General features: G+C 44.9%; 1 protein-coding gene across 1 annotated transcript in view; it reads left to right on the top strand.

The window, feature by feature from the left end:
• The window catches only part of LOC143210469 (MAM domain-containing glycosylphosphatidylinositol anchor protein 1), a 531,502-nt gene that overhangs the window by 16,788 nt on the left and 500,526 nt on the right, over positions 1-14,188 (top strand). The gene's annotated exons all lie outside the window — the stretch shown is intronic.

Below are 14,188 nucleotides of genomic sequence, written 5' to 3'. Positions count from 1 at the left end.
AACATTTACGTCCCCCTTAATCGTTCCGCGCGTAAATCGCCTCGATTACCACCAGCGAGGATCAAGATCGTCGCGAGAGCCCGTTTCGACGATCGTTGGTCTTCTCACAAGACGTCGCAATCAACTTATTAAGCTAGATAAGAGGAGCGTGCACGCGCCTCGAAGCCTCGCTGCACCGAATCAAGCCTCGCCTCGCCTCGCCTCACCCTGCCACGCTGCTATTCACAGCGCGGAGATATGAAGTCGTTGGAATTCGTGCTACGTCTTCGGACTCGTAGCTTCGGTTCGTGACTATTCCGCGATGTAATCAGATATCTCGGGCCGTGCGTTCCGCGTCGGGAGCAGCGAGGGTCGTCGGCCAAGTCAGCCTGTACTGGGATCGATATTGAGGCGAAGATTGCACGACCCTCTCTCCCTCTCTCTCTCTCTTGCTAGTCCAAGTCGGGCCGAGAGCTCGAGAGAAAAAACACGTGTTAATCGTCGGGGAACACGCGCGATAACGCGTGCCGATTAAGGGGTGGGCAAAAAGCGAACTGGGACCCGAAGAAAAACGGCGCGGCCAGGGGACACGTGAGAACGATGACGACGATCTCTCTCTCTCTCTCTCTCTCTCTCTCTTTCTCGCTGCCATGCCTAGTTCGAGTAACTCAAAAATTAGCAACCCCGACGCTCATTCCGGCCACCTGGAACCGCCACGATAACCATCCGAGACAAACCGCTCGACCGTCGCGTTCCGATTACAGAGGCCCACCGAGCAAAGATCGGTCGCGGAAAGAAACGCGATGATTCGTGACCGGCCCCGATACCCTACGACTCACCTGCCCGCTCGTAACTCATGGGAACCCCGCCATTAAGACGATCACCTGAACACAGCACCCCCTATCGTCCCTGACGAATCGGCGCTCGACGTTTTAATAAACGCGAATTCCCGCGCGGTCGAATCGCCACGCCATCTCCTTCGAGATTTACGCCCCTAGAGGCTGAAAATTGATATTTTGTTGAACCTGGCAATTGTACCGCGGGTCCGTATGCAGTCGCAGATCGAGAATTAGTAGCCTGTGCTCGGAGAGCTTTCGCGGACCACCTGCCGGTGATTTTAACGCGTTTACTGAAGGAATTGCGGGAGAAAGTAGTCCACATTGGATTTGTGGCTGTCTGTATCATTATCCATGGTATTCATTGTATGAATCGCAACATTCGTGGCACACATTGTAATTCGTTACAATCTGATACCGTAAGGGTGTATGAGAAATAATGGTACAGTATGGTATCCGATAATGCTGTATTATAACTAGACTGCGGATCTTTATGCAAAATAAAAAATTTCTACATCAATTTCAAAAAACGCAGGGGCCACGTAGAAAATTTGTTCTTCCTCCGATTAAATCTATTGAATATATGTTTATTGCTTTCAATTGTACGTACATATTTTTGTCATAAATGCATAAAATCCGCAGTCTAATGATAACCGATGGCGAGTGTACGTTTGCTTACGACAGACTATGATGAGTGTACGCTATCCTATAATACTCTATGATAGAGTATGATAGATAGTCTGAGATAGCGTACGTTGATCTTACGATGGAACGGCCAACAATTCCAATTGAATGAAGTAGAACTGAAGAACAGTAAACACAAGACTGCACGTATTAAAACGCACTGAAAGACTTCCCGAGGAATTTGATAAAGTCACCCTTCGGGAAACGAAGCTTACCGACGAGTCTACCGTTGAATAATCACGTTCCTGGAAGTATTTCCTGTTAGGATAAAGTCAGGAGAGTCGGGGAACGAGCGGGAACGGTTAAGAATAGGATGTAGGATGCCGTGGGGTGTCTCGATCGGTAAACAAGCATAAATCGAGGGGACGAGCTCTCGAGGTTAGGGGGTAAATCGTGCGGCTGAAAGCAGCGGTAGGTTCGGTAATGGAACAACATTCGCAGCGCGTGAGCGTGCAGAGGAGGGTCGACCCGCGTATCCGTCTACGCTACGCTGCATAATTCATGGGGTTGTCATAGACGCGAGAGGCGGATAATGGTGTCGTACTGGCCGTAGTCCTATTGTCCATGGTTAGGCGGCGTCAACCAACTTGAATCCGGAGGATGACGATTACGATGTGGACGACGCCGCGACGCGTCGCGTCCCTGACGCCGACTCGTCGTCGCCGAATGTCCAGGATTCACGCACCGTGCGCCTCGCAGATTGCCTCGCTGCCTGTTTACACAATGCGTTATATTCCAAGCATTGTCATGCGAAAATCCACGGATACACCGTACCTCCTCCTCCTCCTCCATCCTACAAGTCACAACTGCGACTCGCGATCATCATCTCCCTTCCTGGCTGCTTAAACCCAGGGCAACCCCATTTCGCAGCTAAATTAGTCCTCCTTTCTTGAATGAAGCTTCTCAGGGCGGTATTCCCATTTAGAATCGTCAATTTTAGACGATTTATTACATAAAAAATGATTCGATTATTTAAATCCATTTTCTTCATTTTCTTACTGCTTTAACGTTACGTCTGCAGACCACTATTTTGGATGTGTCCCTCCATTTTATATGTATACCCAAAGAAGTTTTGTTGAATAATTTCTCAAGCACCTATTTTCATATAACGAGAAATAAATGAGTCTTCCGATACCGGAACTTCCAATACTGAAAATCGGTTATCGAGATCTAGGAGTTCCCGATGAATTAACCGATAACGATAACAATTTATTTCCGGTGGTACATGCCGCTGTCAGTGATGTAACCTAATTTCAATGTACTTCTACTTAATATAGCGCATGTATTGATAGGATTATCAATAAGTCTTCGGCGAGGACATTATTAATGGATTTTCCCTTCTATCTGTCTTCCTTTTGCCTCACTTCATTCGAAGTCTTTCTACTTTACCGTCGGCAATCTATTTCTGTATTTCTCAATCATAATTACATATTCTGACAATCTGTTCGTCAAATGGTCTCCATCAAAACTGATTAAAGAATCATTGAGGAATGAAGGTCATATGAAGGTCATATGAAGGTCACCTTCATTTTTTTAAATCGAATGACGTATTTTTTTAGACATCAATCGATGCAGCTGGACATTCGTCTAGGCTGGACGAAATCGTCACTGCTAATCGCAGATACCATGTTTGGGTCGCGCTACCATGCAGTTAACGCGGATTGGTTTCCCCTTCCGGTGGAAGGTTTCTAATGCCGCGTTTTCGACGTTCGCCCGCGTCGAATTTCGCTTGTTCGTTACCAGTCTCCGTATGACATTAAGCCTCGGCACGATTGCCGATATTACAGTCTCTCTCTATAACATCAATCTAGCGCGATGCGGTCGGCGTCGCGCAGTGGCAAAGTACGAAAACGCCGGTGCCATGTTCCGATCGGATGGCAACCGCCGCTCCAATATTACCAGATTCATATTACGTTGGCTTTCGCCACGCGGCACCGTCAACATCGATCCATCGAAAACGGTGTGTGCCTTACGCATCATGAATAATTCGCACCTATGAAACGACGTATTCATAGCCCGCCTCCGTTTTCCTCCGTTCGTATTCGCCGGTTTACGAATATGTCGCGAGCTGTAGAGTGTCCCGGTCCGATCGGCCACTGTGGCCGGGATTATTTCCATCGAACAAGGGGAAAGGATGTCCGCGAGCTGACGCACAGTGGGCCAGAAACCGATCTTTTTGGATAAAAATCTGCCGACAACTCAGTTTTTCATCGATTCAATTGGAATTTTTTTTTAAATGTTCGAGAATGACTATACTTTGATGACGCGCTGCGCGAAACTCACCACTCTTCGCCTATCTTTCAAAATTAATTTCTCTCGTAACATAGTTGCTTAAGCGGAAGTGCTATATAATAGAGTTCGAGAGGGAGTCTCTATTTTATATGATTTATTGGTTATTGTTACGACGACTTGAGATGAAGTTGCCTCCCCCTGTGATATTCTGAAGATATCGCAGAGATCGAGAGAAGTCGTCTGTCGGATCGATATTGTGGTATCCGAACAACAAGGTTGTTGTTGTTGATTAGAAGAAAGACGAACAGATCCTCTCGAGTCGTTGAAGCGAGAGCACGCGCCACTCATTGCAGCCTTATTAGTAGACTGCGGATCTTTATGCAAAATAAAAAATGTTTGTCTTGATTGCAAGACACAGGAGTCAAATAACAATTTCATTCTTCTTCTAATTATCTTGTTAAGGTGAAACTAATACACTGGTGGCCTTAAATCTTTTTAATACCTCCACTGTTTTAAATTGTACGTACCCATTTTTGTTATAAATGCATAAAATCCGCAGTCTGCTCATTTGACATTGTCCGTTTGATAGAGAATAAAGAAGTGTTATTGTTCTGTGTTTATAATTGCAATGTGTTCTCCGGCAAGACGGAGCCGAAGCCTGCGCAACAGTATCAACGAATTCCTGATCAAGTAATAAATAAGGACCCCTTCCGCAGTCGAATCGCAAGATTCGCATAATGGGCAGAGGCGAGGAAAAGCATGGAGGGTGGCGCGTTCGGTTCGAAAATATCCGACGTGCTCGGCGCGAAACTCGCTCGCAGATTCGCAGCTCTTGGAGGTTTCGTAACGCGGATCAGGGAAGGAAACGGCCAGGCAAAAAATAGGGAAAACTTGCAGGCGAAAGGAATAGAAAAATCGTTCTCCCGGAGAGTTCCAGAGAAGGAGCAATATAGATTCGGTCGTTTCCCTCCGAGCGAGAGACGATCCTGCTTCCGTTCCCTTTCGTCGGTGCTCCCTCTCTCTCTCTTTCTCTCGGTTGCTTCTCCCTTTTTCTTTCTGTTTCTTTCCTGCTCTTTTTTTCCCTCTTGTCCGATCCCTTGGTTGCCGGGCAAAAAGGAAGCCGTGAATGCGAGACTCGCGGAAAATAAGCGGGACGCGATTCCGCCGGGATGGAGGTTGCGCGAACCGCACCGGAATAAAGTTCGAGAGCGAGCACGAATCTCCCTTAAAAACGAGCCTCTCTCACTCTTTCTATTTCTTTCTTTCTTTCTCTGCCCGCAAACCGTCGTCGTCCCCGCATCGATACAATCTGCATCGACTTCCGCGGAAAGTAGCACGATGGGAAAAGTTTCGGCCTTCGCCGGGACTTGGCCGAGCCTCTCCGGTCCCCAATTAGAAAATTCGACCGGCCGCGTATAAATATGAACCTCCCCCTTTTTACGATCTTGGTCGCGATATCGATACCAGAGCCCTCTTTACCTCTCCCGACCCCCCTCCGCTTAAGGAATCAATACGTTATATATTACGTGTGCCCCGTGTGCGAGTTCGACGGCACGGGAAAAGTTCACGGCCCAAGCCTCGACGAACGCCAAGTAGTTCTTGGTTCGATGAGGTACCCGAGGAAATCCGTGGCTGGGCGTCGGTACACTCGACGAAATCGAAGTTATGCCCGGCGATTAACGAGTCCTGCACCACGATTAAAAGTTTCGAACGGCTCCCACGAGGGGCACTGCTTTTTCGAAGCGCCGACGCGACGACACGTCACGGCCCGGTACGGTTCCATTTTCTGGAAGGTGGTATACAGAGGATTTCACCTAACTTGACCACCTTGAATATCTTTGCTGTTTTTAAAGATACGTCAAATGTCTGAGGACAAAGTTGAATGGCAAAATGGGGCTCATACGACGCGGTGGCGGCGTCATGTGAATGCGAACAGAAATATATACGCGGATAGATCGGTATGAATTTTGATCGGACGCCACTGTCACATTCACCGGACACCGTTATTATTTCCACGAGCTGTCGTCCATTAGACGATAGAAATCCCTCGATTCTACAGGCCTCCGGAACTTTTCGTATTCTTTCGTCCCGCATTCGGGACTGTTACGTTTGACTTTGATATATCGTCCGCGGGCAAGTTGACCGATGGCTATCGCCTCTTTCTGATACCCAATTTCCTCTGGAAAATCGCGATTTACTTTGTCGTTGGCCGCTCTTCCGATTCGATTGACTTTTCATCAACCGGCGTTCCGTGAAAACTCCTACGCATCTTCTCTCCTTCCCTCTCACGATTAAATCGTTTTTTATCCGACGCCTAGCTCGACACTTCGCCCTAATTACTCGGAATTCGTTTAGGGGCTGAATTAGAACCCACTCGACGCGACCGCGCGTGTATGCAAAATAATAAGGCGACTCTGTGTGTGATGTGCTACGGCCGAGTTTGAAGCCTGTTGTCTCGCGAGGTTAAGTAGGTACAGAGGAAAAGGTGAGTTTGTGTGGAAGCGTAGTCATTAGGGGTGTGTGCGAGATCCCGGTCGGGACCATCCCGAGTCTTTCGGAATCCCGTATATTTTCGGGAATCCCGCACATACTCGGGAATACCGAAAATTCTCCGGAATCTCGGATATTTTCGGGAATCCCGGATATTTTACAGGAATCCCGAACATTTTCGGGAATCTCGCACGCCCCTAGTAGTCAGTTCTGTATGTTGGCGAGTAGTTATTGATACCGCCCTTACGGTATAACTTGAACTTGTACGGTATTCTTTGAAACTGGCGTTTTATTCAAGCGCTGGACTAGTTTTTTGGTTAAAATGTCTATTAATATTGTCAGTCATCGATGTTTCATCTGGTTTATAATGAAATGCCATATTTCTTCGTTAGGCTCTCTCATTGTACTCAACGCCGTAAGGTTTGCATATCCATTCTTCAAAAAAATGTTTAATGAAACGTTGTATTCTGTATGATATTGCGGCGTTCAACACTCTTCCTCGGCATTATATATATATATATATATTGTATTTTAATTTCGTTTAATAATAGAAGCAGCACATCGCGTTCGCACATAGAAACGGTACAAAATCACAGATAGACACACATTCTGCATGGAAATTGACAAAACGGGTAGAACCTTGTTTTCAGTGATCCTGAAACGAAAATAAAAACAAGTACTAGAAAACGGTTTCCACATTCAGAACCGGCGAGAAACGCGGCGCAATCCGTCATTTCGCGAGCTAAAGCCCGCCCCCGCAATAAACGTCTTTCCACACGGGCGAAACCGTGTCGCAACAGATCGTCTCTCGCGGAACCGTTGCGAATTCGCGGGTATTTAATCCGCACGTTCGAGCTGGAACGTGGAGCGGTAATAGACCGGCCGGAGATTTATGCGACGCGTTGCAGCGCGCATTCCTCGGGGCCTGCGGGAAACTTGCCGGAAACTTTTTTAAATCTTCTGAAAGCAAAGTTCACCGGAACTATATTAAATATCAATTACCAGCCGTGCAACGCGAGCAAAGGGAGAACACAGCTAAGAGATATTGACAATCGCTCTCTCCCTCTCTCTCTCTTACTGTTCTTGGAAAAACTTCGGAGCTCGGCTATCGGGCACACGATGTTCCGCCACTTAATTTCTTGCGAGAACAATGGAACGAGCGCAATTTATACAGGATACATTCTTCTCCCGCGCTATCAATTACTGTAACCGGGGACTCGCTTTCTGGTCAAAGCAACAACAAAAAGCTTGAAAGAGCAGGATCCCGTTTGGTCGCCGAGTTTCGAGCATCAGTGTGCATCAGCCAATTTTCATGACGAGGCACGCGACGGTTTTGTTTTCCGGGTAGCTTCTTGAAGTAACAATGAACAGAGAGGAGGCGGCTCCCGTCAAAGGACAAAGCTCAATTAGCAGCCTCGGCGAGGCGTGGCCGGTTTTATTGTCGAATATCAAAAAGAGTCCCAGGAAATGGACCATCCAGCGCGGTTTACTCCCCGGGAACTGTTGCTTTTCGAAGGCTCTCGTAATTTCGTTCCTCCGGCTCGTATTCCCTCGTTGCTTCTCTCGCGCTCCGTGTCTCCCAGCCTTCTTTCTATATCTTTCCTTTCAACGCCGTAATCAGTCGCCGGTCCTCGGGCTACGATTTTCTCTTTCCTCATCTATCCTTCTCTCTTTTCCAATCGCTTTTCTTCTCTCCCTCTACCTCTTTCTCGATTAAATATGTTCGGCCATCATAGGCTATTAGACCTTAGGTTTTTATTATATACGGTATGTAGTAACATTTATAGTAATTTATAAAAATCATATAGTATAGTATAGAAAACGTGTGCATTGATTGCAGGATACAGGAGCCAAATAAAAATTGTATATTCTTCTTTTAATTATCCTAATAAGCTGAAACTAATACATTGATGCTCTTAAATACTTTTAACATGTCCACTATCGTTGAAATGGACTTAAGAAATGGAGAGATGGGTCCCGTGAAAGGACAAAGCTCAATTAGCAGTCCCGAGGTTATCAGTATATCAAAAAGGGTCCCAGGAAAGGGAACAGCGGTTTTATTCCCCGGGAACTGTTATTGTTAGAAGGCCCTTGTAATTTCGTTCCTGTAGCCGGTATTCCCTCGTTAGTTCTCTCGCGCTCCGCGTCTCCAACCTTCTTTCTATATCTTTCCTCTCAGCTCCGCAATCAGTCGCCGGTCCTAGGGCAACGATTTTCTTTTTCTTCATCAATACTTCTCTCTTTCTGTCTTTCTGACTGAGTCTCTTTCTCTCTCCCTCTCTCTCTCTCTCTCGATTAAATATGTTCGTCCATCTGGCGTGGGCGGCGAGTCGAAAGCAATTTCCGATCGCGATCGACATCGCGTACCGATCGATGCCCGCCAGAGGAATCCAGGAAATCCCCAGGGTTTCGGGGAAATATGGCTCGCGGATAGAGACCGTTCGCAGCTCGGACCACCGCACCGCGCTCGCACCGATCACTGTAACTGACAGCCATAATTAATGCACCACTTTATTCTCATGAATTTATAATTTTCTGTTATGGTAAATAGTAGCCCACGCAAATACTTGCACCCGCGACGCAATAATTTCATTGCTAATTTATTATCGCTCGATATTGCCGGTACACTAACGTTTCGAGGATGCTGCGCAAATATTACGCGGATCCGCCTCGGCGTTACGCAGAGCCGTTATTTTCAGCGCTACTCGATCCGCCACCAACGACGATATCTGTACGTACCAGATACTTTGTTGATGATTGTGTGGAATGCTGCGTGATACGAGCATCATGTGTTAGGTAATTTATTAAAGATTGATACTTGTAATACTGGACCCAACAAAAACATCCTGTAAACAGGAGCCAAGTTTCTGCGGACGTAAAAAGTTGTGAGATCAAACGAAATACGGCGAAGTTCGTTAGCTTAGAAATACCTCTTGCAATACTGAGAAAAGCGTTTGTAAAAATTAGTTTAAAAGAACAGTATTTAATTTTTAGAGACTTACATGGAAGGCTAAATTATTCAAACTTGACCGCTACGTAACACCTTTTATGGCCATTGGTTTAAAAAGTAACGGCCAAGTTTGAATAATTTCCCGTTTTTTTCACAGTTAGAATATCAACAATTTTCCGAGAATGAAGAAACTTCTGCATGCAAATGCTGTAAATTCAATTTCTCGAGGTTTGACAGAAATCGTTGTGTAGGAGCTGGCGGATATTTTCCGCGTGGGACCTGGTCTTTGGTCGTGAAGGGGTTAACGATATTATAGGTGGTCGTTGGTTGTAGGGGATCGATCGGGAGCCGAAAGAGACGAATACGTCGCGCGTCGTCGTTGGTGTGACGGGCGGTCCTTGCCGGCCGAGTCGGGCCGGGCCGTCTTTATACCGTTTTCCCCGGGGCAGGCCATGAATCTCCGCCGGCGGCATTGTTACCAGATCGGGAAAAACGAGCCACTAAACTGGTCCGGAATGGCCTCTGGAAGAGTTTCTTAGACCGAGGCCGAGACTCCGCTTCGATATCCGAAGAATGCGGAAACTTCTCGGGGGTAACGAACAAAAACTGCGAGAGAGAGAGAGTGAGCTTGGTCGGCCCTTCTCCTCTCTCTCCCTCGCTCTTGAAACGTATCGAGAAGATACCGGAACAAGACAGCAAAGAATCAATGACCGCCGAAACTCCCCCTCCTCCCGCGCTGGTCTCAGAGTTTTTGTGCGACGACTTCAAATAATTGGAGTACCTTCGAGACAGGTAACAACGTCGTTCCGACGACGAGAGTAAATACAAAGACCACTCGACGCGATCGAAACGGAAGGGGGATTAGAAGCGAGAGGGACGCGCGGTAAAGTGCTGGAAAACAGAAGGGCATCTCGAACCGCGCGAAGAGACCCCCAACGAGATAGAGTAACAGAGGGAGATAGATAGATAGAGAGGGAGAGAGAGAGAGAGAGTGAATTGTCAGGTCGCGTGGATCTCGACACGGAGTGTTTGCCGATGAATAAACTTCCGGCGAAATAATCAAGATCTCGGTGCCTGTAGCCCGGAAATTAATCCGTCGTTCGGAAACCGTGACAACCACCCTCGTCTCAGGGTATGGTGACACTGAATTAATTGAGGTTTGTCCAAGATGTACCGGCAATCCATATCGATCGTGTCCATCATTAAATCCGTATCAATTTCTTAAACTACGAAGCTGAGAAATTTATTCTGCTCGTTAGAATACGTGTCCACCTTAATTGTCTACTCGAAATAATCGTCTCGATTATCATATTTTATCATACTTTATTATACAGTGTTAAAGATCACATTATTATAAGCTGGGAAGTTGGTTAAATATCGTTACCATTTATGAACTATCTAGTTATAATACATTATTACACGCAATCGTAAGAAATTGTACAATATCATACATTTTCATATAGGGTAACTGCACCAGTGAATGAAAATTTAAAAAATTGTTCAGGAAGATATTGTATTTAAAAAACAAATATGTGAATTAAAGGAATCTCATATATGCCAAATGGCTCCCTATACTTCATTTGTCAAACATAAATGAACACAAATAAAATGAAATTAGTATTATTTTTCTATATTAAACGTTCAATAAAAAATATAGAAAATACCAGTCAATGAACACTACATTCTAGTAATTGAACAATGATGGTCCAATGTATGAACAAAATTACTATAAACAATATTCTCCTATTTATTTAACTCTTTAATCACAAAAAATCCCCTAGAATTAATTTGTTCTTCAATATCTTATATCGCTGCATGTTATCATAAATAATCATACAAATGTGACAGGCTATCATACATTATCATAAGATATCATAGAGTATCGCAAGCTATCATACGCTATTCTACGCTCTCACGCGCGAGCACAGGAGACCCCGGAAATGGAAATGATGCGTCCGATGAGAATTCATACCGATACACTGGCGTGTGTACATGCGTTTGCCTGTGTTCGCAGGACTACAAAGACGTCGCTAGCGGCGATAAATTAAGCTCGGATAAAGCGGGAAAGAAATTTCGGGCTAAGCTACGAGAGCCGGCGCCGGGACGACGTAAAACTGGACAGAATAAGCCCGGTAACTCGATATACGACGAGCTTTCGCAGCTTGGTCGAAGCATTATTTTTCAAGGCACTCGGAGAGGCCACTTACGCCCGTATCGCAGCCGACCCATCGCCGGATAGTCCGTTCGCCGGTTCATAAGCGCGTCTTAAACCGCCACGGTGGTTTTATTAGCACAAGCGACGCGACGCCTCTCTCGAATACTCGATCGGATGCACATATTTCCGTTATCGTAAACTTTAAATGCCGCGAGCCCAGCCGGTTTATTTGCTTATAAAGATTTTACGCGTGACGGTTCAGATGTCTTCGCCCTCCTCGACGCGCTCCACACTCGACTCTTAATATAAAAATTATGGTCTCGCGTTAAGACTGTTTTACGCCGACCGGAACGTCGTGTAATTTGAACTGCGCCGAGATCACCGCGGACACGACTGTTTTATCGAAAAACAATCGAGACAAGCGGTCTATAATTCCGGACGTAACGTAACGAGGCCATTTCTTTTTGGTAGTGGTGAATTGGTCGATCAAGCTGTGTAGAAATTTATTAAGAGTATTAACCCCTTGCTGTACGATATCGAGTCAGAATCCTTTCTTTGAATTCGAAGTACAATTATAGTAAAGAATGATTTACTTGAGAAATATATTTTTATCGGAACTTCGACGCGTATCTCGAACGAATTCTACTGAAATCCCAAAACAATGTGAACTATAAAGGCAACGCGAGTCACGAAGTTTCGGAGCAAGTTTTACAAGCTGTTAATAGACAGATGCTTACGGAAATTAATTAGCATAGACAGGTTCACGGGTATTAAACTGAGCTTCGGTTCTTGGGTCGAGGAATACGGTGCATCGAGACTGGAATAACACTGTGCAAAATGTTGTAATAACTCTTAGTCAACTCTTAGAGCCTTTGAAAAGTTTTACCAGCAATAAATGCATAACGACCGCGGCGCCGGCGGTCTGTGGCTGGTGCAGAATGCATAAAAGAATAATGGGTATTCACTCCATATTTTAATGATAGAAATAGTAACGGAACTTTTTGATTCGTCGGTGCAAGAAGACGTGTCAGCTAATGAGTATAACGACAGTGCGGGGGACTCGGCGACTTTCACATTTAACCCTGAAAACACTCGGAAACTCGGGGAACTGTGAAAGTTCGTGTGAAAGTAAAGTAATTCGTCCGTAACGCGCAAACCTATTTTTTGTTCGTCCCGCGGTATGCTTTTAGGGAGGTTGGGGGGTAAAATCGTCCCCTTGAAAACACCGTCCTCTCGAGCTCCTCTACGGGGAAGAATTCTCTTCAAATTCTGCATTCTATTCGAAGTCCGATTTCGCTAGAAATTAGGTTTGCCTTACGGACGAATTATTCCGCTTGCACTCGAACTTTCACAATTTTCCCCTACTTCCGCAGCGACACAGCATTTGGATAAAACGCAGCGCATTTAACCTTATTCCACTTTCATATAGATGAGCCGTTTTTATTATTAGCCCGGGTCGACCTTTACGAATTTGAAGCTCATAAAAATTTCCGAGAGACTACGAATTATAATGAAATCTCATACTGTCTTATTTTAGCTTCGCTCCGCTAAAATCCAAGGAGACGGGGCTTTTGTTGAATTCCGGGCCCTCTAAATCTGCTTATAACCCATATGCATACCACCGTCTCATTATTATTATTAGACGGCGCAAGATCCTCGCACGCACAATCCCGTTTTCATAGAGGATTATTAATCCTTTGCTCGCGATTGTCTTATTAGTATTAGTTATTTGTCTTATTGTTAGGATTGTCAAATATTAGCCTCTTTAGGCGGCACGAGCAGATTGCTGATAATTGTAACAAATTTAACGGGTCTGAAAATTTGTATTCGTAGCATCTCTGTAAATTTTATGTCGAATCATATTTGAATAGAAAATTATTTAAATAAAAATAGATTTTTAAAAAATACCACGTTTTTAAAACGGACTAGAAAGTATAAAATAATTTATTCTAGCCCCATACAGATTCCTAACCCCGTACAGACAGTCCTGAAAATTTGTGATTGTGAATTTCTCATACCTATGAAAATACTTGTAAGATTTAAAACGAAAAACGTGTCAGTGGAGTGGGGATGGGTCAGAGTGAGTACCGAGTGTAACGGTTAAATTTTTAATAGTTTGTATCTACTAAACGCATAGGCTTTTTTAAAACTTTCTTTTTAAATATTGCATTGTCATCCAGTTCTGAGCTATGTTTAAAATTTCAAGTCTTTAGCTCATCGAGAAGTTAGTTCAAAATCAATTGCAAAATTTTTACCGAACAGATAGACAGACAGACAAGAAAGCAAGCTAATAAAAACGTAGTGATAATCATTTCCAACGTGATATCATTTCATATATTATTGGAAATTTAATTTAGGGAATAGCCAAATTTGAACGACTAATTAGATCGAGAAATTTAGAATACACTGGAAAGTGCTCTCTGGATGTTATCCAAAACTGAGTCATACGACATCATAGACGTACAAGGTTTGCTAAAATTCAGCAGATCAGGAGAAGTCAGGGAAAATCGGGGAAAATCTTCAGCTATAACGAAGGAAACGCGAGCTTCTGCAAGATCCTGGATCCTCTTCCTAACAGTGGAAGAAATTATATTTCGCAGGCTAAATGGGAATAGTCGCGGTCAGCCTTCTGCGTTTCCATCTGGTCCCGGATTCGCGAGCGCATTCTGTAGCGGAAGAATTGATTTCCAACCAAAGGATTCGATTACTTGATTTTTGTTTCGACTTTCGTTTCGGGATGCATCGCGTCGCCTCTCGCCGTTTCGCGTCGGCAGGGGATTAACGTCCATTTCGCAAACTCCCTGGCTGCGAATTGAAATTCGATCCGTCTCTGTCCGTTCCGTAGAATATGAACGGCTATCG

The sequence above is a fragment of the Lasioglossum baleicum genome, chromosome 7 (assembly GCF_051020765.1).
Source record: "Lasioglossum baleicum chromosome 7, iyLasBale1, whole genome shotgun sequence".
Taxonomy (NCBI): Eukaryota; Metazoa; Arthropoda; class Insecta; order Hymenoptera; family Halictidae; genus Lasioglossum; species Lasioglossum baleicum.
Note: the sequence above shows the minus strand (reverse complement) of the source record. Positions and strands in the feature narration are given on the sequence as shown.